We start from the raw sequence: 27,324 nt of genomic DNA, 5'->3' as shown, positions 1-27,324 counted from the left end.
TGTGTTTGCCAGCATCAGTGTCCTCATGGTAGAATGAGCTCCTCCAAGTGGCTGCTGCTAGTGTCTGTATTCCCAGGGGGAGTCCCAGTTGCCTCCTGTCTCTCCAGGATTCTCTCCAAGATCAGCAGGTCCATCTGATCCAGGTTCCTTTCAAATTACTGCCACCGTGCTGGAATTTGGAGCATATAGATTGTGTGCCATATCCTGTAAGAGCAGCATCTCTTTTTCCTACAACTCTTCAGCTATCCCATATGTAAGCCCTGCTGTCCTTCAAAGCCAGATGTTCTGGGGGCTCCTCTTTCTAGCACAGGACCCCAAGACTGAAGAGTCTGATGTGGGGTTCAGAACCCTCACTCCTTGCAGAGGACCTCTGCAACTGTGATTAACTTGTCTTTTTCGGATTGCTGACCTGCAGGTATGGGTCCTGACTACACAACATTTCTACCCCCCACCCCTATCTCATTGTGGTTTCTTTCTTTAGTTGTAGAAAGTCTTTTCTGCTGTTTTTAAGAGTGTTCTCATTGATAGCTGCTCTGTTAATAAATGTAATTTTGTTGTGCCCATGGGTGGAGATGAGCTTAGGGCCATCCTACACTGCCATCTTGGCCACACCAGGAATAAGGTAATATAAAAAAGAATATATATATATATATACACACACACACACACATACACATACATATAACATATACATATGTATGGCTGAAACATTATGCTGTACAACAGAAATTGATACAACACTGTGAACTGGCTATACTTCAATAAAAAAATAAAATAAATAAATAAAAAATAAGGTAATATAATCAAAATGATTATGTTATTGAATAACTCAATATAACATAGTGATAGAAAAGAGATGTGATTTTATATTCTTTCTTCCAAAGCAACTTGTCTTTCTTAAAAGTCGGCAAAAATTTCTCTATTGTCATAAATTCTTTATTCAGCCCATGAAAACTTGATGGCTCCCTTCTAGGTGCTCTGTACTAGGCTTGGCAATTATCTCCCCCCAGTCACCTTCCATGATTAAGATAACGATGAACTGATTGCCAGGCTTCCAAAGAAGATGGTGGAATTGGATCTCAGAGTGCAATGTAATCCACGCTGAGTTTTTCTTAATTTGCTATGGAAAAATCATTTATTTGTCCACTCAGCAAACAAATAATGATTACTTATTATGTGCTTTAGTCACTGATTGTAGCTTATTTGCTTACTAGGTTTGACTCTTACCAGTTAGATGAAATCCATACAGTTTATTCTTAAAGAAAACTAGCCAACTGTAATTTGTGGGAAATTCATAAAAATTGTTTAGAGGGCACTAATGCTGAGTAATTTAACATAAGATTGTGACACTAATATGAAAAAATTGCAAAGAAGTTGTACAGGAAGAAATTTCTATTTTCTACTTAATCAAAATATTTCTATCAAAAATGGCAACACTTACAAAAATAGAAATTGAAATGTTTATGGCAGGGCATAAAGATAATACTCAACTTGATTCATATGCAATCATTTTCATATTTGAAAACATTTTATGCCTGTCCTTTCCCACTTCTCTCCATTCTGTCTTCTGACAATCACAAGCTTTTGATTTCTGGTTTTAAATTTTTATTTAAGATATTTACTTTATTTCAATGAGGTGCTTTTAGAATAATGCAGTTCATCATTTTATTATATGTAGCACTTTAAGTTGTATTGTGTTAAAGCAATGCAAGCAATTGGCTAAAAAAATTTAAATTAAAAAATATGTAAGGTACTATAAAGTCTATAGTGAAAAGATTAGTACTTTGCATCATCCTTCCCTAACCCCTACTCCCAGAAACCAGGGCTAACCATTTAAATATGTTTAACTATTATTATTATTCATGGTATTTACTTTCATATTTACCAACAGCATGATATATTAGTAATTTGATGTAAAGGTATTTTACATTAGATATCAACTTCTTGTTAAAGAAAGTGCATTTTTATTGTACCGCTACTCCCTCAACTTTAACTCCCTGGACACTACCATGTATAGTTCTATTAGTATTTTTGTTTAAATAAACAGCTATATATTTTATTATATTGACTATATATTTAATTTTTAAAATTTCTGAATCAAAATTAAAGAATATTAAGTTTCTTTCATATAAAACTTACTGCTTTTTTTTTATGGCATTAGTGATTAACTTGTGTCTTGACTTGTTTTGTTTTACTTTAATCTCATTGCTTCCACATGCTCCAGCATATATGATAAGTACTTACCAATATTAGTTTGAAGATGTCTGTCCATGCTAGATAATCCAGCAGAGGTTTCCTGTTTTGTTTGTTTTTTTTCCTCCTGGAAGTTCCCTTATCCCTGTGCAGTAACCCTGGCTGTTCTCGTAGTTGATGGCACAGCTATCAGGCTGATACTTTCCTTACCTTATTCTGGATCATCCTTTACTCTTCTAGGCATTGGATTTCCTACTTTCTGGGCTTTACATTTTATAGTAGGTCCATAATAGACGCAGAATGGAAAGTATATATGTATTGGGAATTTTATATTAAGTAAAATGTCTCCTTTTCTACCCTCATGTTTGACTGCTAATTTGTTTGGTATATAATTTTAAGCTGAAAATTATATTCCTTCAAAGATTTTAGCCATGTTGCTAATGAGAAATTTGATGTAATTTGAATTTTTCTTTCTTTATTTGCAATATAACCTTTCTCTCTGGTGACTTCTTTATTCCTTATATTGTATATTTCATGATCAGGTGCCTTAGGTAGAGTATGTCTTGTGTACCATTTCATGCATTGTGTTGGGCAGTTAGGTACACAGCAGAATATACCTTTCTATATGGCAACTTCTTTGGTTGGCAATTTAAAAATACTGTCTTTGATAACAGTTTATGTGTTTGTTCTTTGTTATTACTTTGTTCAACATCTCTGTGACAAATGAGAACTTCTAATTTTATTCTTTAAATTTCTCAGCTCTTTTTTCCATTTTGTTTCTTTTTTTTATTTGTTTATATTCTCTTAGATTCTTTATGCGTTATCTTCTGATCTTACTGTTGAATAGTTTTTATACTATTAAAGTTCTAATTTCCAAGATCTCATTATTCTTTAGTGATTGCTCATTTTTCATATATTCCTATTATTACTTTATAAATGCAATATTTTGTCTCACTTTTCCTTAGATACAAATTGTAGAGTTTTTCTTTATCTATTACCTTTATTTCATCTGGGCCAAAGACCCTCCCCTATTTTTGATCACTGTGTTTTATGCTGGAGACTTCCTTTTATGACTGGCATTTATTGATGGTCCATTTATCATTAAGAGTGAGATACCAATGATGGATTGATAGCTCTGCATGTCTAAGTGGAGAAAATTGATTTTGGGGCTAGATGGTAATATAGCTTTTTATTATGGACTCTAAACATCAATGTTTTGAAGATTTTACTCTGAGACTCTTAATTTCCTTCAACAAAGAGTTCTTCAGTCCTGCCTTGGAGAAGTAGACCTGGCTGCACACATTTTTGAGACAGTGCAAAGGAATGGGGTTAAAGATAGTCTCATTCTTCAGACAGGAGCCTCTACATTGTCCTCTGGTATTCAGTGTGACTCTTCTCTTCCTGTCTCTTCTGAGCAGTATTAGTTATTTGGAGTCCTTCATAATCCTACTTGATCATGGAGTAGAGAGCTGAGGGCTGTCATCTGACTGAGAAAAGGAAATAGAATTTGGGGACTCCCACTGATCTGTATATAAGGCTTATTCTCATCTCAGTACTGTTACAAGTTCTGGTTCCATTATATGGGAAACTCCTCCTTCAAATATTCACACAGTGTACTCCCTTCCATATTTCATCTCTATTTTCATATGTCACCCTGTCGATGAGAACTTCATTACCACATTCAGAATTGACTCTGCCCTCCTGCTCGCTACATATGTGAATTCTTCAACTTATTTTCCTAATAAATACTTACAATTTCTTGATAATTTTCTTTGTCCTTTCCTTTAGGATATAATTTCCATGGGTGTGAGGATTAACTGCTAAAGCTCCAGGTGAACAAGGTCTCAAACATAGAAGCTAGTACACAAATAACTGTTGAATAAAAATGCTTGCTTTTATTTTAATAATCTTTGGAGTTTTCTATACGGACAATCACATTGTCTATGATTAAAGACAGTTTTATTTCTTCCTTTCTAAACTGTATGCCTTTTATTTATTCATTTTCTTGCCTTATTGCGCTGCCTAGAACTTCCAGTATGATGCTGATTAACAGTGGCTAGAGTAGATACTCTTATTCCTGCAATTAGAGAGAAATCATTCAATCTTTAACATTAAGATGTCATGTTGGCTGTAGATGTTTTTTCAGCTCTGTATCAACCCAAAGAAACTCCTGTTCATTCCTAGTTCACTTAGACTTTGGGTCATGAATGGATAAATATTGCCAAAATATATGGTTTTACTAGTGAAATGATTCTAAGATTTTTTTCTCTATCTGTTGATACTTTTGATTGCTCTTTTTGTTGTTGATCCAGTCTTTATTCCTTACATATACACCACTTTCCAATGCTGTATTATCTTTTTTATATTGCTGAATTGTATTTGCTTATATTTTCTTGAGAATTTTGTTCATTATAAAAAGTCTTTGGTTTGAGAATCAAGGTAATGCTGGTCTTATAAAATCAGTTAGAGATTATTTCCTTCACTAATATTTCCTGGAAGAATGTATGTTGAATTGATATTAGTCTGTTAAATGTGTGATTGAATTCACCAGTGAAGCCATCTTGGATTGCATTTTTCTTTTGGAATATTTTTAATTATAAATTCAATTTATTTAATAAACATGAGACTGTTCTGGTTATGTATTTCTTACTGGGCAAACTTGGTTTGAGTTTTTCAAAGGATTTTTCCATTTATTTTATTGAACTTATCAATAAAAGTTTTTAATATAGAAGTATTATTTTAATGTCTATCAGGTCTCTTGTAATGTCCTCTTTTCTATTTCTTATATCAGTAATATATGTCTTCTCTTTCCTTGATAAGTCTTCCTAGAAGTTTATCTACTTTATTCATCTGTCGTTTTCTGTTTATAATGCCATTGATTTTTGTTCTTAAGAATTTTTTTTCTATTTGCTTCCGTTTTAATTTGCTCTTTTCTCTAGTTTTTTTTTTCTTTTTCTTTTTAATGTGGAAATTTAGTTCATTGATTTGAGACTTTTAGTCTTTTTAAATATATGTGTTAATACTGTAAATTTCTAATCACTGTCTGGCAGCATTCCACGCATTTCAATATGTCTGTTTTTGTTTTCATTTAATTCAGAATATTTTGTAATTTCTCTTCTGGCTTCCTCTTTGAACTGTGAGTTATTGGGTATTGTGTTTTTATTTCCAGATATTTATGAGACATCTCTACATAGTTCATTTGCAGTTTCAAATCATTTTGGTCAGAAAATTTTGTAATGTCTCTGTCTCTCTTTATTCCAGGAAATACTCTTTATCCTTTGTCTGCTTCATCTGATATGACCACTGCAGATTTACTTGGGTTAGTACTTGAATGCTATATACCTTTCCATGTTTTTATATATATACACATATCTTTGTATTAAAAGTGAAGTTACTTTAGATAGGACATAATTGAGTCTTGCTTTTCTATTCAATCTGGCAGTCCCATTTAATTGGTCTGTTTATATCATTTGCATTTAATTAAATTGTTGATATGTTTGAATAAAATTTACAATCTTGTTAGTTGTTTTCTCTTTTTGATTTATTCCTTTTTTTCTTTTTCTTTTTGCTGCCTTCATTTGAATTTAACATTTTCATTATGTCTTTTTTTTTCTCCACTACTGGCCTCTTATTTCTACCTCTTTTTTTTTGTTGTTGTTGTTGTTGTTTAGTTGATAATCTATGATTAAAATATATGTCTTTATTTAACCACAATATAACTTCAAATGCTATTATATTGCTTCATGTGTAGTGTCAGAATCTTACTATTTTATATTCTCAAATCCTTTCTCTACTCCTTAGTGCTCTTGTTCTAACTGTTACTTTTATATAAGCTATAAATATATGATATATTGCCATTAGTTTTGTTTTAGACCAGGGTTATCTTTATTGTGCTGATTCAGACCTAGAATTAAACAGATGTTGGGTCTCTTAAGGTTTACGTATGTGACTTTCTGTGATTCTGTCTCTCCCTTAGTGATGTAAGTAAGACCTCTCATGGTCTGGGCTCAGGGGAGCTCCTACACCTGTCTAGTGGTATCAAGGACATTTTATTTTCTGTTCTCTTTCCCTAGCTTCTGTAGGTGTTCACCGTACAGTGTGAGTGACGGGGTTTTCTGTCTTACCTCCAGTGGCTTAAGGATTCCGTTCCACAGGGAAGTTGGGGTAATGGATCCAAATAGGATTTCTGCATTCCCTGCTGCGGTAACTGTCCCCTTTTCTCAGATCTGCAGCATTGAGAGAAGCTTTAACCAGTTTCATATTCTACTATAAATCTTTCTTGTGAGCATGCAGTAGGGTTCATACAGAAAAGCCTTCACTTCCCTCTGAAATTCTCAGTAGTTCTACACTTTCATGCCAGCCCCCAATCTACTTTTAGATAATTATTTTAAAAATTGCTTCTATGGTTCCCTTGTCTTCTTTCGTGCTCTGCTCCTAGTAAGCCAGTGTGTATGTCTGAGTCTCTCTTTGGTGTGGGTTGTATGCTTTTGGATTTCAGGATTTTAATTGCAATGTTACCTTGGTTTTTGATGAGGCTAGAAAAAGTTATGATTTTGAGAATTCTTGAGCATTTTCTTGTTAGAGTGAGAGCAATGCTCTTTCCAGATTTCTGCAACCTTAGCAGAAGCTAGGAAGAACTTTTTTAAAATTTAAAATATTTCAGTATATTACTATAAATTATTTTTGTTCAATAAACCTAATTTGACTGAGAAGGCTACCACCAGTCAGTGATATACAAAATGCTCACTGTGTGTAAATCTCAGTATCTCCTCAAATTACTACCATGGAAGAATCTTTTAAAAAGATTAACTTGGTGGCACTGTGCAAACATTACATATGTAGTGTTTATAAACTAGTCTATAATGTCTTCTCGTAACTCTTTCCATCATGGAATAATTAATTTGTGTTAAGTAACTCCTTCACAAAAATTATCTATAGAATGCAAATATATAAGCCAGGAGGATCATGACCTAATCTCCAGTAGACTCTAAAACTACATAAATCTATTAATTCAAATATTCAGAAAAATTTTTAATTGTCTTGCAGGTACCAAGCACTAATGAATATGGTAGATTCACAGTGGAGAATAAAGTACACATTTTTTAACTTCATGATCTTTAAATACTTAAATAAAAAATACCAAAATATGTTACATAATACAGAGAAAAAACACATTATAGAAATGATTAAAATATGAAGAAAACAGGGAGTAGGTGACACTTTACTCATGAGTTTAGGGGCAGTCACTCTGAATAAGAAATATCTACACTGTGTCCTTAAAGATGCTTAAGAAAGAAAGGGGTGGGGGGGGAGAGAGAGGAAGAAAAAGAAAGAAAAGAAAGAAAGAAAGAGGAGAGAAAGGAAGGAAGGAAGAAAGGAAGGAAGAGAGGAAGAAAGGAATGAGGGGAGGGGAGCGGAGGAGAGGGGAGGGGAGGGAGCGGAGGAGAGGGGAAGAGAAGGGAGGGGAGGAGAGGAGAGGGGAGGATAGGAGAGGAAAGGAAAGGGATGCTATTCCAGGTAGAGGGAACAGACTGTTGGTATGACCCTTCAGAGAGACAAGAACATTGTGCTTTTGAGGATATGGGTAAAGGTCACTGTAGCTGAAAACAAGGGAGCAGTGAAGGTAGGGTCAGATTTTGAAGCTGCAAAGATGGGCAAGCAGGGTCATATCCTTGGGATTTTGGAGGCTCTGATGAAAATGTAGCCTTTATTCCCCACGCAGTGTGAAGCTATTTTTTCACTTCAGTAAACAGCAGTTCTGTGTATCCAGTTGTAGGGATTTTTTTGTGTTTTGTTCCCTTGTACATCCTGAGTGCCATAAAGGGTGCTTGATAAATATTTGCAGTTAAAGAAATGAACTTGAAATTTTGCTTTGCACGAGAACTAATATGCAAATCCATTCATCTTTCTTTTGAATTAGCATTGTGTTCCTTCATCTGTACTTGTCTTAATGCATTCTGACAACTGTCCAGTTGTTGCTATTTGTTTTGACCATTCTATTCAGATTTTTTTTTACAGACTGCATATAGCTCTTTGGCTGGAGGAATTAAATTTTCAGTTATCTGTACATAGGTTTGAATTCCAAATTTATAGTGTAATTTGGACAATTTGCTTAATGTTTATGAACATTTGTTTTATTTGTAAAATAGGAAATTATTTTATCAGGTAATTTCTGTAATGAGTAAACAAAATATGTTAACAAGAGTTAACAAGAAAATACCAAGAAACTATTCAATAAATGGAACGTATTATTATCATTAACAGTAGCATTATTATTTTATACATTTTAATTGAAGTATAGTTGATGTATAATACTGTACCAGTCCTTACAGGTGTACAGTATAGTGGTTCACAATTTTTAAAGGTCATACTCCATCTATAGTTATGAAATGTTGGCTATATTCCCTATATTGTACAATATATCCTTGTAGCTTATTTTATACATAATAGTTTGTAGCTCTTAATCCCCTACCCGTATGTTGTGCCTCCCCCATTCCCTCTCCCCACTGGTACAGATTACTTTGTTCTCTATATCTGTGAGTCTGTTTCTTTTTTGTTATGTTCACTGGTTTGATGTAATTGTTAGAGTCCACGTATAAGTGATACCATACATTGTTTGTCTTTCTCTGTCTGACTTATTTCACTTAGCATAATACCCTCCAAATCCATGATGTTGTTGCAAATGGCAAAATTTCATTCTTTCTCATGGCTGAGTAGTATTCCACTGTGTGTATATATCTATCTCTATATATAGATATATGGATATATACCATATCTTCTTTATCAAGTCATCTGTTGATGGACACTTAAGTTGCTTCTTTATCTTTGCAATTGTAAATAATGCTACTATTGGAGTACATGTATCTTTTTGAATTAGTGTTTTTGTTTCTTTTGGATATAGACCCAGGAGTGGGTTATATGGTAGTTCTATTTTCAGTTTTTTGAGAAACTTCCATCCTGTTTTCCACAGTAGCTGCACCAATTCACATTCTTGCCAACGGTGTACAAGGGTTCCCTTTTCTCCACATCCTCACCAACATTTGTTATTTGTGTTCTTTTTGATGATAGCCATTCTGACAGGTGTGAGGTGATACCTCATTGTGGTTTTGGTTTGTATTTCCCTGTTGATTAGTTATGTTGAGCATCCTTTCCTGTGTCTGTTGGCCATCTGCAAAAGACAAACTACTGCGTGGGAGAAAATACTTGCAAATGATATGACTGATAAGGGGTTAATGTCTTAGATATATAAACAGCTCATACAAACCAATATCAAAAAAACAAACAACCCATTAAAAATTAGGCAGAAGACCAGAACACACATTATTGTTATTCTGGGGATGTAATTTTCCCATGGTGATGAACAGAAAAACATACCTCTTCCCAAGTAATTTTCTAAATGTTAGTCATCAAATTAATATTTTTAATAAAAAGATAATACTTCAGATATCTCATCAAAATCTTAAACCTATAGGGAGAATGTTGCATAAATTATGTAGAATATATCTGGAATTATTTAAGAATGCTCTTAAACACCAGGGTTTGTGACTCTGCACAATTAAGGAAAAAAAATCTAATAGATTTGCAAAAGATGAGTCTGATAAGGACTTAATTTTCAGAATATACAAACAGCTCATACAACTTAAAAAAAAAAAATCCAGAAAGGAATTTTAGGCAGAAGACCTAAACAAGCAATTCTCCAATGAAGACATACAAATGGCCAATGAGCACATGAAAAAAAATGCTCAATATCACAAGTTACCAGAAAAATGCAAATCAAAACTACAATGAGGTATCATCTCACACCAGTCAGAATGGCCATCATTCAAAAGTCCACAAATAATAAATGCTGGAGAGGGTGTGGAGAAAAGGGAACCCTCCCACATTGTTGGTGGGAATGTAGTTTGGTGCAGCCATTACAGAAAACAGATTGGAGATTCCTCAAAAGGCTAAAAATAGACTTATCATATGATCTAGCAATCCCAATCCTGGGCATATATCCAGAGAGAACTTTAATTTGAAAAGATACCTGCACCCCAGTGTTCATAGAAGTGCTGTTTACACTAGCCAAGACATGGAAACAACCTAAGTGTCCATCAACAGATGACTGGATAAAGAAGTTGTGGTATATTTACATAATGGAATACTATTCAGCCATAAAGAATAATATATAATGCCATCTGCAGCAACATGATGGACCTGGAGATTGTCATTCAAAGTGAAATAAGCCAAAAAGAGAAAGAAAAATACCATATATCACTTATATGTGGAATCTGAAAAAAGACAAATGAACTTATTTACAAAACAGAAACTGACTCACAGACATAGAAAACAAACTTATGATTACTAGAGGGAGAAGGGGATGGGAAGGGATAAATTGAGAATTTGAGGTTTGCAGATACTATCTACTATAGCTAAAATAGATAAACAACAAGTCTATACTGTACAGCATAGGGAGCTATATTTAATATCTTGTAGTAACCTATAATGAAAAAGAATATGAAAACGAATACATGTATGGATATGTATGACTGAACTATTATGCTGTACACCAGAAATTGACACAGCATTGTAAAGTGACTATACTTAAATAAAAAAGGAAGGAAAAAAAACATATAACAGCATTTGGATATTTTTATTCATTCAGCTAAAAGAATTTCATGGAAATTTAATATTAAAAAATTTTCTTTATTGATATTTGATTTCTTTTCCTTTTTACACCACAAGGGTATTTTCTTAATTAAAGTAATATAATCGAAATTATTGAAGACATTACATCACAGCTCATTTATATCCGTCTGCCAAATTCATCCCTGTCACTTAGCTGTCTTTCACGTCCCATGACTTTATAACTATTGTATAACCACAATTCAAATGGAGAAATTTATAAACTTGCTCTGTTGGACCTCAGTCTTAATTGTGAATTGAATTGTCACAGGGCATTTTCTTTGACTTTCAGCTAATTGAACTCACTCACCCTTGACACAAAAGACTAGCAGTCTTGATCCTTGATTGTCTATAAAATCCCAGGAACCTCTCTACTCTAAAAGCACTTTTTTTTATTGATAAGCTGTTTTCGCAGCGGCCATTCTGATTAAATATAACCTGTTTGCAGGGAAGAATTCCTTCACTATCTCTCCACTGGCAGAAGAGTTTTGCTGTCAATACAAAAAAAAAAAAATAAGTTGCAGAAATGTGGATGGAAGGTTAAAAACTTTCAAATAAGACAGAGGTGAGTTAAGAAATTGGGAGAATTACACCTCAAAGAAAAACACTTAAATCAAGGTGCCATCATTGCATCTCTGACTAGATACACCAATTATCAAATTCTTCTCCACTCTGTTAGAGAGAAGAAATCTGAGCTTCTTCACTTACTAGCTCAGGGAACTTAAGGTGCAGTTTTCCTAAGTTCAATTTTCTTATTTACGCTATACGTTTTTCCAACTCATAGAGCTAATTCTAAATTATGATTATTGATTACTTGGTTAAGGACTTTTGAGTATTTCAGTTTTCAGTGACACTCTCATTACTGACCTCTCATTTGCATGTTACTACTAAGCTTTACCAATGTTCCTGCCCCATTTAACCTCCTTCTTTCACTGAAGAGGAAGTTTGTTGTTGTTGTTGTTGTTATTTTGGAAGGGGAGACTTTGACTTGACCTTCTGGTAAGAGCAGAGAAACAACCCTGAAAAGATTGTCCTAAAATCTCCATACAGGGGAGCTAAGTTTGGTAGAAAAAGCACATCAGCCAAATGGGTCCAGATGGGTCCAAAGGGCAGAGTGGCTTGAAGCCAAGAGAAATAGCAGAGTCATTAATGGCTAGTAATTTATATTAAAATTTAATAATAAGTATATATCAAAGTCAATTTCAAGTTTGGCATAATGCAAGTAATGAGTTTATATTTTTATTCCAAATATATTAAACATTAAATCCATTGTTTTTCCTATTAATTGTGAACTCTTTTAAAATGAAATACTGGCATTTATAACAATGTTTTAATATTACACATAATATGTACCAAAGCATCTACATTCTCATTTGTTCATATACTACAGGTTTGAGATTAGGTATGTGTAAATTTGTCTTACTACTTTTCAAATTATAACATTGTGTATAGATGCAGTATTTGCCTTCTACTCAGTAGTCTGGTTTCAGATATTTTTCATGAATGTAAATATTTGGGTTAATTCAGACTAAAGTGCAAAATTTGCTTCTTTTAGGAATACTTGAACTTTAAATATGGTTCATTCCAGATGTCAAGGCTAGTTGTCTAATGACATCTTACAAATTGTGTTATATATGATTGGTCAAGCATTTTTAATGAATGAAAAATTCCACAGTTTTCATTAAGTTAAATTTGGTAGGAAATAGGTACTACTCTTTTTATACTTAAATATGGTCTTACATTTTATTCAATAAGAAATAGAGATAATATTTCATCAAAGGTCATTATTGATACTCTGTAAATTATAATGATTAATTTTACTTCATTAGACACATCTTGATTACTTTTGTAGAGCCTCCTTCATATTATAGTGAGAAGCACAAAGTCTTAGGATTCATTTGATGCTAATCAAATCTGTACCAGTGATATTTATTCTAAAAAGAATAATTTTCAGATAAGGAGAATTTATTCTTTATTTTCATTTTCAAGTAGCTATAATGTTACCTCCTCTGTCCCTTCTAATCTATCTATCATCCCAATAGACGATTTCCTCAAGTTCATGAAAAGCTATTTCCCACTAAGGAGACCGAAGGAAAGACCCACATTGACTTTATCAGCATACAACTTCTGTTTGCTCGTGTTGTAGGAAGAAAGTGTACAGCTACTTTTAAAAAATGAACTTGAAACAGGCAGAGGTTTATAAACAGATAGTTGGTGAACTGGCCTCAGGATAAAGGACTCTGAAAATGTTTTTAGGGAATTCTTTCCCAGCACGGTTACTTAGACTTTTACTTTCATCTGAGGTGCAGCTGGTCATAACAAAGGCAATCACAGCCAAGCCTCTGGGGTTCCCTTTCTCTGTCGTCACAATTGGCAGCCTGCTGAGTGAAATATCAATGCACTGAACCGTGTCAGGGCAATGAGCATAATGATAGTGACTCAGTGGTATAAATGAGGTTAATAACTGTGAGAAAGTGGAGCTTTGTTCTCACATCCTTTGCATTTTCTTCTCTGTGCAGTGTAGCTCTTTAGAAATATTGCCTGTCCATGGAGAGCTAATGGCTCTCGTCATAAAGCTAATACACTGTGCTTCAGTAGTCTTGGAACTCATTTCTGAAGTCACACTAATCTGCCTTTCCTCTGCTATGTTTTGTTTTTGCTCCTGAAAGATTTTCTTTTTCCCTAAGACTTCAAGCTGAGCGTAAAGCTTTTCTGCTGCTGCTTATGCCATTTCTAATCAGGGGTGACACTTTTGTTTTCAGAGACTATTTTTTTGTAATTTCAATTTTTTAATACACAGAGAAGCATCTAGGGAAGTAAATAAAGGGAATTTTGAAAATGTCACAGCCCTGCTGTAATACCGCCTGTGTGGCATCCACAGGCACTCTCCCTTCCCTTCTCTCTCCCCATTTCCTGACCCTCCGCATCTCGGAGGGAAGCTTGCTGTCTGGGGCTCTTGCTTACTCCCTGCATTCTGTCTATCTGACTAGCTACATTGAGGATACCGAGTCTCATGATAGACTAAGAAACTGTATAAATACGTACTTTTTTTTTTTAGTTGCCAGGGATTACCTAAGGCAGCTGGATCCATTTGATTGTTTTCTGCAGCAATATGACCCTTGTAATAGGATTTACAAAAATTTATTATTGTTATTGTTGTTATTGTTGTTTGCTCATGCCCATTGTTTGGCTTTCCTCTCCTACTCCTATGTGCTGAAGATCTGCAAGCATTTAGGGAATGAAACGAAGCAATACTGAAGGGAAATCAAATCACAAAAATGAAAAAAAAAATGGACTTCTAACATACATCACACTGACTGAAACAGGCTCAGCCATGAGCTTGTACCCTTCCCTCTTGGTAGCCTTTTCCTTTTCAGCGCTTTTGTTTCTTAAAATGCTTGTAGTAATGTCACAGTAGTAGTTATAAGGTTGTATAGTGCTTCCGACGTGCCAGGCTCTGCTTTTACATATATTAACTTCTGGAAAGTAGATAGTATTACGAGCTTCCCTTTACAGAAGAGACCAATCAAATAATCTGCTTCAAAGTGGTTCCACAATTTGCACCGAGAGATCAAGTAATTTGCTTGAGGTTGCATAGCTAATAGGTATTTACGTAGAATTTAGGAACAGAAGTAAGAGCATCAATTATGGTCAGTTAAGTCTAGTTTGAGGCACAATTTTACTACTTAATACTTTACCATGGTGAGAATAATAATTTGCCCCTTAAGCCTCAACTTCTTTATTGGTAAAGTGAAGTTACTGACCTTGATCTAATTATGATTTGATGAGGATTAAACATAAGAAACATATAGATACCCTCCTATTTTTCTGATGGGAGAAACAGTGCACATGGAGATTAAATGGCATGCATGGATATAGAGCATGAAAGAGTGAAGCTAGTGCCTGAATGATATTTTTCCTATGTCCATACCTTCCACGCCCTCGGCCAATACAATTATCCTCTCCAGGTATCCCCGTTCTTTGCCCCTCCACCTAGTGTCTGCTCTCCTCTTGGGAGCCGTTGATATGAATATTCTGTCACTCCCATCAGTATTGAAACTTGCTATTTTCCATGATGACTGCACCATTTTATATTCCCACCAACAGTAAGTGTACATAAGGGTTCCAGCAGGATAGAAGTATTTCTCTATATCCTTGCCGAACCATATTACCTCTCTCTCTTTTTTTTTTTATAATAGTCATCCTAACAGGTGTGAAGTGCTATCTCATCGTAGTTTTGAATTGCATTTCCCAGACAATTAATGATGTCGAGCATCTTTCATATACCTGTTGACCATTTATATATCTTCTTTGGAGAAATGTCTGTCAAGTCCTTTGCCCATTTTTTAATCAAGTTATTAGTTGTTTTTTGTCTGAGTTGTGGGAGTTCCTTTTATATATTAAATATTAACCCCTTAACAGATACATGGTTTGCAAATATTTTTTCTGAGTCCATAGATTACATTTTCACTCTTGATTATTTTCTTTGTTGTGTAGAAGGTTTTTAATTTGATGTAGTCCCACCTGTTTTTGCTTTTTGTTGCTTGTGACTTCGGTGTCACTATTCAAGAAAGTATTGCCAAGACTAAGGTCCCACTTTTTGTCCTCTATGTTTTCTTTTAAGAGTTTTATAGTTTCAGGTCTTTTGTATAAGTTTTAGTCCATTTTGAGTTTTTTATTTATTTATTTTTGGCATGGCATTAGAGTACAGTTTCATTCTTTTGCATATGTATATCCAATTTTCCCAACAACATTTATTGAAGAGACTATCCTTTCCCCATTTTGTATTCTTGGCATTCTTGTCAAAAATCAGTTGGTCATATATACATGGATTTATTTCTGGGCTCTCTAATCTGTTCATTGACTTATGTGTCTGTTTTATGCCAGTACTGTTTTCATTTTGTACTATAGCTTTGTAATACAGTTTGAAATCAAGACATGTGGTGCCTCCAGCTTTGTTCTTCTTTCTCAAGATACCTTCAGATGTTTGAAGTCTATTGTATTCCCATATGAATTTTAAGATTAGTTTTTTCTTGTCTATAAACATTGCTATTGAGATTTTATAGGAATTTCATTGAATTCATAGGTTTCTTTGGGTAGTATAGACATTTTAAAATATCACTTTTTCTAATCTATTAACATTGGATTTCTTTCTATTTTTTATGTCTTTAATTTCTTTCATCAATATTTTGCCGATTTCAGTTTACAAGGTTTTCTCCTGCTTGGTTAAGATTTTTAAGATTTTTATTCTTTTTTGATGCTATTGTAAATGGGACTGTTTTATTAATTTCCTATTCAGATAGTTAATTATTAATGTACGGAAACCCAGCTGAATTTGAATGTTGATTTGGTATCCTGCAACTCCACTGAATTTGTTTATTAAAACAGAGTTTTTATGTGTGTGAAGTCTTTAGAGTTTTTTACATATGAGATAATGTCATCTGCCAACAGAGATAATATTTTTTTTCTTTTCTGATATGGTTGCCTTTTATTTCTTTCACTTGCCTAATTACTCTGGTTGGGACTTTCAGTACTATGTTGAATAGTACTATGTTCCACAACTATGTTGAGTAGAAGCGGTGAGAGTGGGCACCCTTGGTCTGGTTGGTCAAGCTCACCATTTAGTATGATATTAACTGTTGACTTGTCATGTATGGCCTTTATTATGTTGAGGTAAATTCCTAGTTTGTTGAGAGTTTTTATCATAGGAGGGTGAGAATTTTGTCAAATGCTTTTTCCTTCTCATAAAATTAAAAATAGAACTACCTATTATCCAGAAATCCTACTTCATGGTATAGCCAAAATATGTGAAATCAGGATCTCAGATATCCGTATTTCCATGGTCTCTGCAGCATTATTTCTTAAGCCAATATGTGGAAGCAACATAAATGGCCATCAGTGAATGATGGTTAAAGAAAATGTTGTATATAAAACAATAAAATTACTATTTTTCAGTCTTAAAAAGAGAAGGAAATCCTGCCATGTGAGATCACATATACAAACTTGGAATGCATTATGCTAAGTGAAATAAGCCAGTTATAAAAGGACAAATACTGCATAATTCAACTTCTCTGAGGCATCTAAAATAGTCAAATTCATAGGTATGGGGAATAGAATTATGATTACCAGGGGCTGGAAGAAGGGGAAAATAGGGACAGGGGGAGTTTCTGTTCAGTGAGTACAAGCTTTCAGTTATGAAAGAAGAATAAGTTCTGGAGATCTGCTAACAGTATGCTTATGGTTGACAATACTCTGTTGTGTACTTAAAATTGTTGAGGGTAGATCTTATGTTAAATTTTTTTTTAACTACAATAAAAAAAAGGAGAATAAAAAAATGTGCAACTGTGTATCTAGTCCCCTAAGAATCGGCTTGCTTTTTTTCATACCAAAGTTAATCTAAGCACTAAAGATTTGCCAAAAGTGAGGAATGTAAAGGACTTCAGGACTTCTTGGCTAACTATGAATTTTAATAGCATTTAATGACAGTGTCATTGATATCTGGTCCCATAATGTAGAAGTAGTAAGAACTTTGACCTGGCAAGGAAGACACATTGCACCAGAAAACAGCTTGCTACACTTCTCCCTGAGATTGAATGCATTAATTGCCTCTTGCCTTGCCTACATGAAGTGCTCGGTACTGACCTTCAACAATGCTTTGAAAATGAGTATTAACGAAATAAATTGGTTAGCCCGTTATGTTCCTTTCTCAAAGAACTTTTAGAGATTTTGCTCAATTTAGAAACCTGATGAACAGACATCATTCAGGAAATAACTATAGTCTTAAGTTATTCTGATAAAGGGCCACTTTCATCTTCTTTAATTTTGTAATTCAGGATCATTAACATATTTCTCATTCTTCTTTATTGTTTCCCATGCATGTTCCATATAGAGCTTTAAAAACAGCCACCACAACAGCGAAGAGTATTCTAGACCTACTTGCTAGTTGCCAGACCAATTACACATTTCCCTGCTTCTTTCTGATCCATAGAGAATCCCTGTGTAAATCCAGTATATCCCTAGTTATACTTTAAGATTCACTTTCAAACAAGAAGTCCCCTAAACAGATGTATTTCACCCTCTTTGTTACACTTGCACTTTTTAAATCCCTGAATTATACAGCATTTTTATATCATATTGTGACTTTGTTTTTTTATTAATCTAGTTGAGATTATACAGCAATAAAATATTTAATAAGAACTTACCTGCCCTCCCCATACAGTATTCGGTTTGGTGGGCAATATGTGGTCTGAAATAGCCCAGATCCCAAAGGTGGTTCCAGTACACTTGGAAGAGGACCAGGAGGTGATCATAAGATAATATACTAAACTATATATAACTACTAGTACAAGCTACCAAACCCAACATGCTGTCAATAATTTCTGTGGAAGCTTCTCTGTCATTTCAGAAATGATGAAGAACAGGAACATGTAAGAATCTCTAAAATATTGGGAGATTTTAAAAAATTCTCTTCATAAGATGCCATGCCAGGCATGGATTATCTGGAGAGAATTAGGTCAGGATCTCTGGTTTGATGGAGTTGACTATGAAGCAAGGATGACAGACTGACAAACAGAAAGCACTTTTTCATGGTAAGTGCAATAATAAATAAATACACAGCAGGCTGGGAACAGAGGGGAAGGGAATTTGACCTTCCTGGTGTTAGTAAGGTCAGAAAGAACATCCTCACAAAGATAATTGCATCATAGACACAGACAGCAGCTTGAGCAAAGGCACAGAGGTGAAATATCATGAAGTTTCCTTTGAGCTGCAAGCAAATTCCCATAACTGGAGTATAAAGGGCAAGACTAGCATGACAAGAGATAAAGCTGGGAATGTATAATGTGAGAAATTTCTGCACAGAATAAATATGATGTTAGTCCTGCATTCTCTCAGATCAGACCTTGCACATTAGGGCAGGTGAATTAGGAGACTCCCTAAATCACTGACACTCATGAAAATAAATATTGCTGATAATTCTGTGATCACTCTTATAAGCTATAGAAACAATCCATATATTTACCCAATATGATCTATCTGAAAACCCTGTGTCTTTTCCTATTAAGTACATTAAAATCTCTACTTTCCTACTCACGTCCTCTGACTAATGTGGGAAGAAGGCTGACAGAAGAAAGAAATGGAAGCCTCCTTAATATCTGGACATTTTCCTTTGTGCTTTCATCAACCTGACAAGTGTTGAGAGTGACTTTTGGTGAATAATGAACTTTTAGAAGAAATCTCTTACATTAGCGCTGCAAACTAGGAGGATGCTGTGGCTTCAGTTAATACTCAAATATTTGTTAATTTTTAAATAATTGTGGATAGAATATCAGACCATTCACTTTTCATGTTTTGAGTAATTAAAACCATAATTGCACTTTTGTTATAAAACAAAATATTTCCTTTGCACTTTTTCATACTTCGTATTTCTCAGATTTGGTTATATTTGTAAATGAATGTCTTTATACCAGTGACTTGTTACTAAGTACAAGTTTCATAGTACACATTACAAAGTTTACAATGTTACTGGTGATTCATCTAAAGAAACAATAGCAAACTCATCTCAGTTTTATTTGGTCAGCAGATGGCAGTGTTTCTGAGTTGGTGAGTATGACTTCCTGATACCTTATCAAATTTGAAGTTTTGACTTTGAAATATAGGTTTCTTATATTCAGAATTCTAATCATGTGGAGTCTTATTGAGAAATGTGTTAATATTTTGGGAAAGATTAAAAGCAGTGAACCTGGGGAGCCTTGTCCTCACAATTCTCACCCACACTTGTTCCTTCTTTTGTCCTTCTTTCCCACCCTCCCCCACTTCATTTCTTCCTGTTTTCCTTTATCCGTTCTTCAGTTTCTCTTTCCCTGACCCTTCCTATATTTTTCCCACTGTTCTTGTATTCTTTCTCCTTTCATGTTCAGAACTATTCTGAAAAAGTCTTATTTGGCAAGTTAGAAATGAGTATAAGTAAAAACCATTTAATTTAAAAATCAGTCTTGCAAAAGAGAGTAGTTTTAGCAGAAGCCACCTGCAGGAGGAAAATATTTTTACTCTGAGAATAATACTTTTAAAGTCAGACTAATTGATAGATTGCTTGCTGACTTATTTAAATAGTCCAAATTATCTCATATTTAGTGTGTTAGAGTTTTGTTTTTTGAAATTCACATGACAGTTTTAACTGTTTTGATGAGTACAGTGTCTTTTAAGACTTTGAAGATTCTTGAAGTTGGATTTTACAGTGTTAGAAGTAATTTTGAGCTGTTTGGGAGGTGTTTGTTTTTCCTGAAGTTAAATTATTTTATTTGCATATCTAAAAGAAAGCCTATTTAAATGTTTTTCTTTACTTAGGATTCCATAGGACTTGCTTTTAAAGAAAAAAAATCTCTTATAGAGCAGTTGAATTTTGTCATGGGTATTTCATAGCTAATGATTGAATATTGAATAATGTTTGAAGCAAGAAAAATGGTGAACTGCGTAATGAACAAAGGCTATTTATTTTGATTCTGAAAACTTATTGTTTTATATAAGGAAAGGGGCATATCTTAATTAAGGCCATTAATAGCTATCAATCAATTAAATTTCATTGGGATTTTTAAAGTATGTTTAATTTTTAGCACTTGTGTGCTTCTTCTTAAGAACCTAAAATTAGTGAACATGTTTCCTTATGCAGGTGTAGCAGGTTGTAAATCCTCAGTCCATTGTTCAGACTAAAGTTTCTGCTAGGAGTGGGGATTTCTTATTATCTGTAAACAAGGCATCCACCCGTGAAAGCTTCAGTTATGTTTGAGGGAAAGTAACATCCTGGCTGAGTCAAGTCTTTGCCTACTGTATATTCAGCGTTCCTCTGAGTAATACCTCTTCTCTGAAGTGCCCAAGGAGGCTTCTGAAAATATGCCTGGACATGTTCCAGGATTGTAGGTGATTCTGATCGTAGTAGTTTAGAGAAAACCTGAGCAAACCACAAATATGTGGACAGAAAGATATACAGAAGCCCAGTGAAATTTACAATCTGAGTTAAAGCTCATTATCATGGTTTTTATCCAGATTTAAACTCCAGATACAGTATGTTTTTATTTTAAATGCAGATAGTAAAAATACCTAACATTTGTTGAAACTTACTATATCTCAGGAACTCTGAGCACTAAACCTACTCTCATTACTATTGTGGTACAGCTGAGGAAATTGAAGCTAAAAAGCTCACTCAGTCACATATTGGTTATTCTTTATAGAACAGGGACATATTGAATGTCTTTAAAACACAACCAGTCAACCAACTAACGAACACACGACACACAAGGAGACAGCATGATTAAAGATGGATTGTAAAACAGTAGGTCTGCGGGCACTGTGGAGGAATGTGGGTGGAGAGAGCACAGAGGCTCCTGGGTGAGCCAGTCAGGAGGAGGTAGTTAAGATCTGAACAGTGGCAGTAGTATGGAAAATTGAGAAGAAAGTGCAAATACAAGGGACTTCTGAAGTCGTGCTTGGCATAATTCATTTCTTTTGTTTTGAAAGCAAAAGAAAATGGAGTGTACTTACCTCTGTCATAAACTCTCTGAAGCTCTTTTCTGTTTACTCTGACTTCTACTCCAACATATACATATATTGACATGCAACTGATTTTAACACTTTGAAATTTCAATGTGTTTTTTTTTTCTTAGAGAGAGCTAAAATGAACAAATGTAGGTTGATTTAATTTGAAATGGATAACATCATTTAATCCCTCATGCCTCTCTAGAGGCACAAAATCAAAATACACATAGGCAGCCATTGGAGGAATGAAGCAAGCACTATTTTCTCCTTTGACTCTGAGGAGAAAAACTGAGAAGGGTAATATTAATGCTTTGGGAATGAAAGGTAGTCCACACTGGAGTAATCAAAAATTAAGACAAGTTTTAAAAATAAGAGTGCTCTGAAAAAAATAAGGAAAAAAGTGTAAAAGCATACCATGGACACAAACGATTGATCAATTTCAAAGTAAACCCCCCAAAAGTGGATGATTTTTTTTCTAATAAAGAGAATACAGACTTGAATTAAAAACAGTCTTACTATGGTCTGTTACCTTTAAAAGTTCATTCTTCTCTTCTTGCTGTGTGCTTTCGGAGAGCTCCAGTCATCCATGTCAGAGAGGTCACTCTAATGGAAAATTTTGGACAAGAGACTTGGGGAAAGAAAAATATTTCTTTTTGTGCCAAATAAGAAGTCTCTTCTAAGGAAATCAGATGTTATTAGAAGATGGAATATTAGTCCTATTAGAATATATGTTTTCCATAAATTCCTAGAATTTTGTGCATAAAAAAGAGAAATACATGCAGGCAGAAATACATGCAGAAGCAAAAGATGATACAGTAAATTATTACTATGTACCAGATACTTTACATTTTCTCTTCTCTGTGCCCTTGTTATTACTCTAATTTTACAGGTGAGAAAATTGAGGATGAAAGAAGTTAAATAATGTACACAAGCACAAACTCCAAACACTGCCCTCAGACCCCTCATTTATAATTACTTTTCTGTCACCTTGGCTATTTCACTCCCAATAAATGCTAAATTAAAATATTAATATTTCATGTTTAATGTTTAGGATATATTTTCTGAGGGCAATATTTCCTTGATTAAAAAACAGTTATGACATTATGAAAATAGCTAAAAATATTTTGTACGCTTCAGAATGATTACAAAGAGAAAAAATTGAAACATTAGCGTCATAGAAAACAGCTTATTCTCTACCTGCATCAGTGTTTTGCTGGCATATAGTTTTTTTTAATAGTGTTACATGTTTATGAAAAAATTAAAATGCAAATAAATTCCCAGATGGTCATTGATATTTGCAAGTCTCTAGATATTCATTATACTTTAAATGGTAGTAAGATAATTAGTTTTGAAAATATAAATGGCAGGCTGAAAATTAGCGTGATGTATATATTATAGGCCAAGTGAGAATAAGTGTTCAAGTGCTTTATGATCGGTCTGGCTCTGTTTTGGTGGGTAGATAAAGCCCTTAATATGTAGATTAAATAATGATTTAAGACTTAACTAAAATTTCAAGGACTTTTGTGTTGTTAAAAAATACATAAATTTTATTTTATTTTAAAATTAATGTACATTTTTAATATAATTGCATTTTGGAATAATTGTAAAATGGCATGAAGATTGCAGAAAAGTTGCACTTACAGAAATGTTGGAATGTGGGGAGGGAAGTAGCTCAGTGGTAGAGTGCATGCTTAGCATGCACGAGGTCCTGGGTTCAATCCCCAGGACCTCCATTAAAAAAAAAAAAAGATTGCCATGGAAATTACACAGCCTTTGCCCAGCTTCCCCAGCTGATGGTGTTTGCCAGGTTTGCTCAATCAGTGCTATTCTACTCATTGCACATAAATGTCAAGAATTGTGAGGGGTCTGAAGTCTTATCCTGCTTGTATTCTAGCAAGTTACCTCGACATAGTACTATAGATGCTGGTAGACGTCAAGAGACTTTTGGTCAGAGACTTTATTATTACTTGCTAAGATGTTATCACTCAAGACACAGCAGGGAACATTAGCTTCATAGTCCTGTTGTTTCCTCTTGCCCACTACTAGAGGAACAGTGGTGGGGATGATGAAAAGGCAGACCCTGATGCATGGCGTACACACAGTGGTTCTTTATTAACACTGAGTGATTGCATACTTAGAAAAGCCTAGATCTTACATGGGATACAATCTTTCTCAAGATATGTAAAAAGGCAAAGACTGTGGAGAATTATCTCCCAGCAATGAACACCTGTTATCATTCTTCCATTTTGAATCACTGAAAATAGTTCCAGACAAGATGCCCCATCAGTCTTTAATACAACAGCGCCTATGTTACAAGACAAGACATTCTCATACAAAACAGCACAACCACGCAAATCTGGAAATCAACATGAATGCAATATTACCATGCAATCCCCAGATTTTGCTAGCAGGTCAACAGTCTCTTTTTTTCCCTTTTGTTCTCAAAGATCTAATCTAGAATCATGTATTTTCATGTCTCTTCATTTTGTTTTCAGTCTGGATCATTTCCCCAGTCTTAAACTGCCTTTCACAATGTAGACTCCTTTCAGGAATGTAAGACTTTCCATCTGAAGGATTTCCCTCAATCTAGTTCTGCTGAATGTTTCCTTATATATACGTGTAGAATCAATTTGTGACTTTTCAAGAAGGAATGCCACAGGATGATGCTGTGCTTTCATTTCACCACATCATGAGAACAGGACCTATTCTCATACCTCACTGAAGGTTTAGCTTTGATCTGTTGGCTTGGTTGCAGAATTATCTGCAAATGTTCTCTACTGAAAAGTCATGGTTTTTCTTCATGTAACTTTTGGTGTCTTGGGAGAAATTACTGTGAATCTACTTTAACGTCTCCCTGCCTGAATCAACGTCCACTATAATGGTTTATTTTCTATTTCTCTAATTCTTCCTATATGTATTTTGCTTCTAACGTAAGAGTGAGATTTTCCTTTAGCTCCATAAAATTATCCATATGTTTATTTACTTATATCTGTATGGAGTCATGAACTATAATCTTATCTAATGTAATATAAGCTATTATTACTGACATTTTTGATGAACAAATTTCCCTAAATGTAGTAAGTAGGATCCTCTTTGAACTTACTTCTGTCTGCTTTTGACATGTTTCTGTACTTCTTTAAGAATTTTAATTTCTGTCACAAAAATGTGTTCCTGTTTCACCTGGCACTTTCCCTGCTTGAAGTCAACCATTCAGCCATTTCTTAAAGGACACTTCCTTCCTTCCAGTAGAGGATGGTATTTACATACCAAGATCGACACACTTGGTGTCCCCATTGCTACATGGGTATCATAGAACCCATAGAATTGCCCTCTAGACAAAGCTAGAAGTAAATGTCTAATATATATTCCTACATATATTTATATCTATACATAAATTGTGGAAGTCTATTCAGAGCAATTACACCAAGTCCAATGTAACACCTTCTCCCTTTTCAAAACTGTAAATCCCTTCTCTGATAGTGAGAAGCCTGGCTCTTAATATCTCATTATATTTATTTAGTTGCTCTGTCCTTCTAGAAACACACTCAAACTCCTGACTGCCAGTTACTTCCTCAACTGCTGGCCACACTGCAGTCTCCCTGGCTTTGCTGCCTGCTCTGCCCCAGCCCCAACATCAACTCCTTAGCAATCCACTTTTTCAGCGTCACTAATTCCTTGACTTTATTGCAGTCTTCTCTTCCATACTGAGTACTTGGTCCCTTCAAGGGAAGAGAAGTAGAAAAATAGGAGAAAATTACTTCTAATTGTTATTTTTTTAAATAATGTTTATTTAAAAATAATACTGTTTATTTTTTTACATTTGACTAGATTAATATTTTTGTAGTTAGAAAAATGACACTTGAAAGATAGCATAGAATCAATAAGATTGGGAGGCTATGTCATGCCACTCTACCTTGCCTAGAATTGTCTTAATGTGATTATATGCAAGTTTTAACATTAAAACCTCATTTTCTGAACTGTGGCTGATGCCCAACTATTTTATTCTTTCAGTTTTGTTACCTTAGAATGACATTCTACTAAATCAATAAAATGCCATTCAGTATAGTCCCAGTGGTATGGAGTTTCTGAGAAAGAACAGGAACCAGTGACTTATCAGAAGTAGTGTCTTTGAACCATGACAGGCCATGATATCGTTTCAGCAGAACTGGGGCAGTTGGGCCCCCAGAGTTGCAGATAAAACTCTGAGTAACTTAGATGCGGTGAAAAGGAAATGTTGGAAGTGTCTTGCTATCTCTTCAGGATTCCAGTGTGATTTTCTAAAGATATGTAGAGTAAAAAGGAAAACTGTATCATTTCTGAAATGAATGTGAAATGTCCATCAAATCTAATTCAACATGAATTGAAGCCTTAAAAAAAAAGAATATTCATAGAATCTCTGGTATTCAAAAGTATGAATACAGTGCTGGTGAAATGCTTCATGATTCAAATAATCTTCCAAGGGATGTGTCATATTCATGCTACATTGAGTAAAAATGTGTTAATTTAAAACTTAAAGACAATAACGAAATCAGGAAATACATATATTGTTGGAATTGTTGCCCTAAGGAAGGCTGGAACGGGTGTGGATAGTGAGTACAGCTGGAATGAAGTTGTAAACCTCTGCGTGGGGAGAATGTTAGTGAACCAACCGATGTTTAGGAACGTATACTGATCTTATACTAAATTGACAATGGTGAAGTATTAGGTGCTCAAAAATGTTAGCTGTCATTTCATGGTGTGGATATTGAACATGTGTTTTTGAGAAAAGAGGTGTTCATTTTCTCTACTACATACTAGATCTGGATTATGCACTAAGCTGATCAGGTGTCCAACATAAAACTTTCTTTAATCAGTCAAAAATATAAAAGAAACCAAGATTCTAGCATATATGTCAAGGCTAAAGTTTTAAACAAGAAGTTCATGCATCAAAGAAATTAAAGGATAAATCAGAAAATACCTAGAGATGTATGAGAACAGAATTACAACATACCAAAATCAATGGAATGCAGCAAAAGTGGTTCTGAGAGGGAAGTTTAGAGAAGTTTACAGCAATGCAGGCCTAACTCAAGAAAAAAGAAAAATCCCAAATAAACAATCTAACTTCGCATCTAAAGGAAATTAAAAAAAAAAGAAGAAATGAACCCCCAAATAAGTACAAGGAAGGAAATAATAAAGATCAGAGCAGAAATAAATGAAATAGAGAATAAAAAAAGAACAATAGAAAAGATTAATGAAACCAAGAGCTGTTTCTTTGAAAGTATAAACAAAATTGACAAGCCAGTAGCTACAGCAACCAAGAAAAAAGAGAGGGCCCAAATAAATAAAATCAGAAATGAAAGAAGAGAAGTTATAGCTGGCACCACAGAAAGACAAAGGATCATAAAAGACACTGTGAACAACAAATTGAACAACCTGGAGTAAATAGATAAATTTCTTGAAACATACAATCTTCTAAGACTAAATGATGAAGACAGAGAAAATCTGAATAGACCAGTCACTAATAAGGAGATGGAAACAGTACTCAAAAAGCTCCCCCAAAACAAAAGTGCAGGACTAAACAACTTCAGTAGTAATTTCCACAAAACATTCAAAGAATATTTAAAGCCTATACTTCTCAAACTCTTCCAAAAAGTTGAAGAGGAGAGAAACTTTCCAAACACATTTTACAAAGCCAGCGTTACCCTATTACCAAAACCAGACAAGGATACCACACAAAAAAGAAAGTTACAAGCCAATATCTTTTGGGAACATAGATGTCAAAATCCTGAACAAAATCTTAGCATATTGAATCCACTAATAAATTAAATGGATCATATACCACAATGAAGTGGAATTTATTCCAGAGATGCAAGGATGTTTCAACACATGGTATATCACATTAACAAATTAAAAGATAAGTATCATATAATCATCTCAATAGATGCAGAAAAAGTATTT

General features: G+C 34.3%; 1 long non-coding RNA gene across 1 annotated transcript; it reads right to left on the bottom strand.

The window, feature by feature from the left end:
• Positions 1-3,381: 3,381 nt before the first annotated feature.
• On the bottom strand, positions 3,382-27,039 carry LOC116657452. The gene is made up of 3 exons (XR_004312523.1): positions 26,950-27,039; positions 5,914-5,932; positions 3,382-3,392 (listed from the first exon to the last, which is right to left on the bottom strand). It is a non-coding gene; the product is annotated as an uncharacterized LOC116657452 (long non-coding RNA).
• Between the last annotated feature and the right edge of the window lie 285 nt (positions 27,040-27,324).

This window comes from Camelus ferus, chromosome 2 (genome assembly GCF_009834535.1).
Source record: "Camelus ferus isolate YT-003-E chromosome 2, BCGSAC_Cfer_1.0, whole genome shotgun sequence".
In the NCBI taxonomy this organism is placed as follows: Eukaryota; Metazoa; Chordata; class Mammalia; order Artiodactyla; family Camelidae; genus Camelus; species Camelus ferus.
This window is presented reverse-complemented; position numbering and strand designations above follow the sequence as displayed.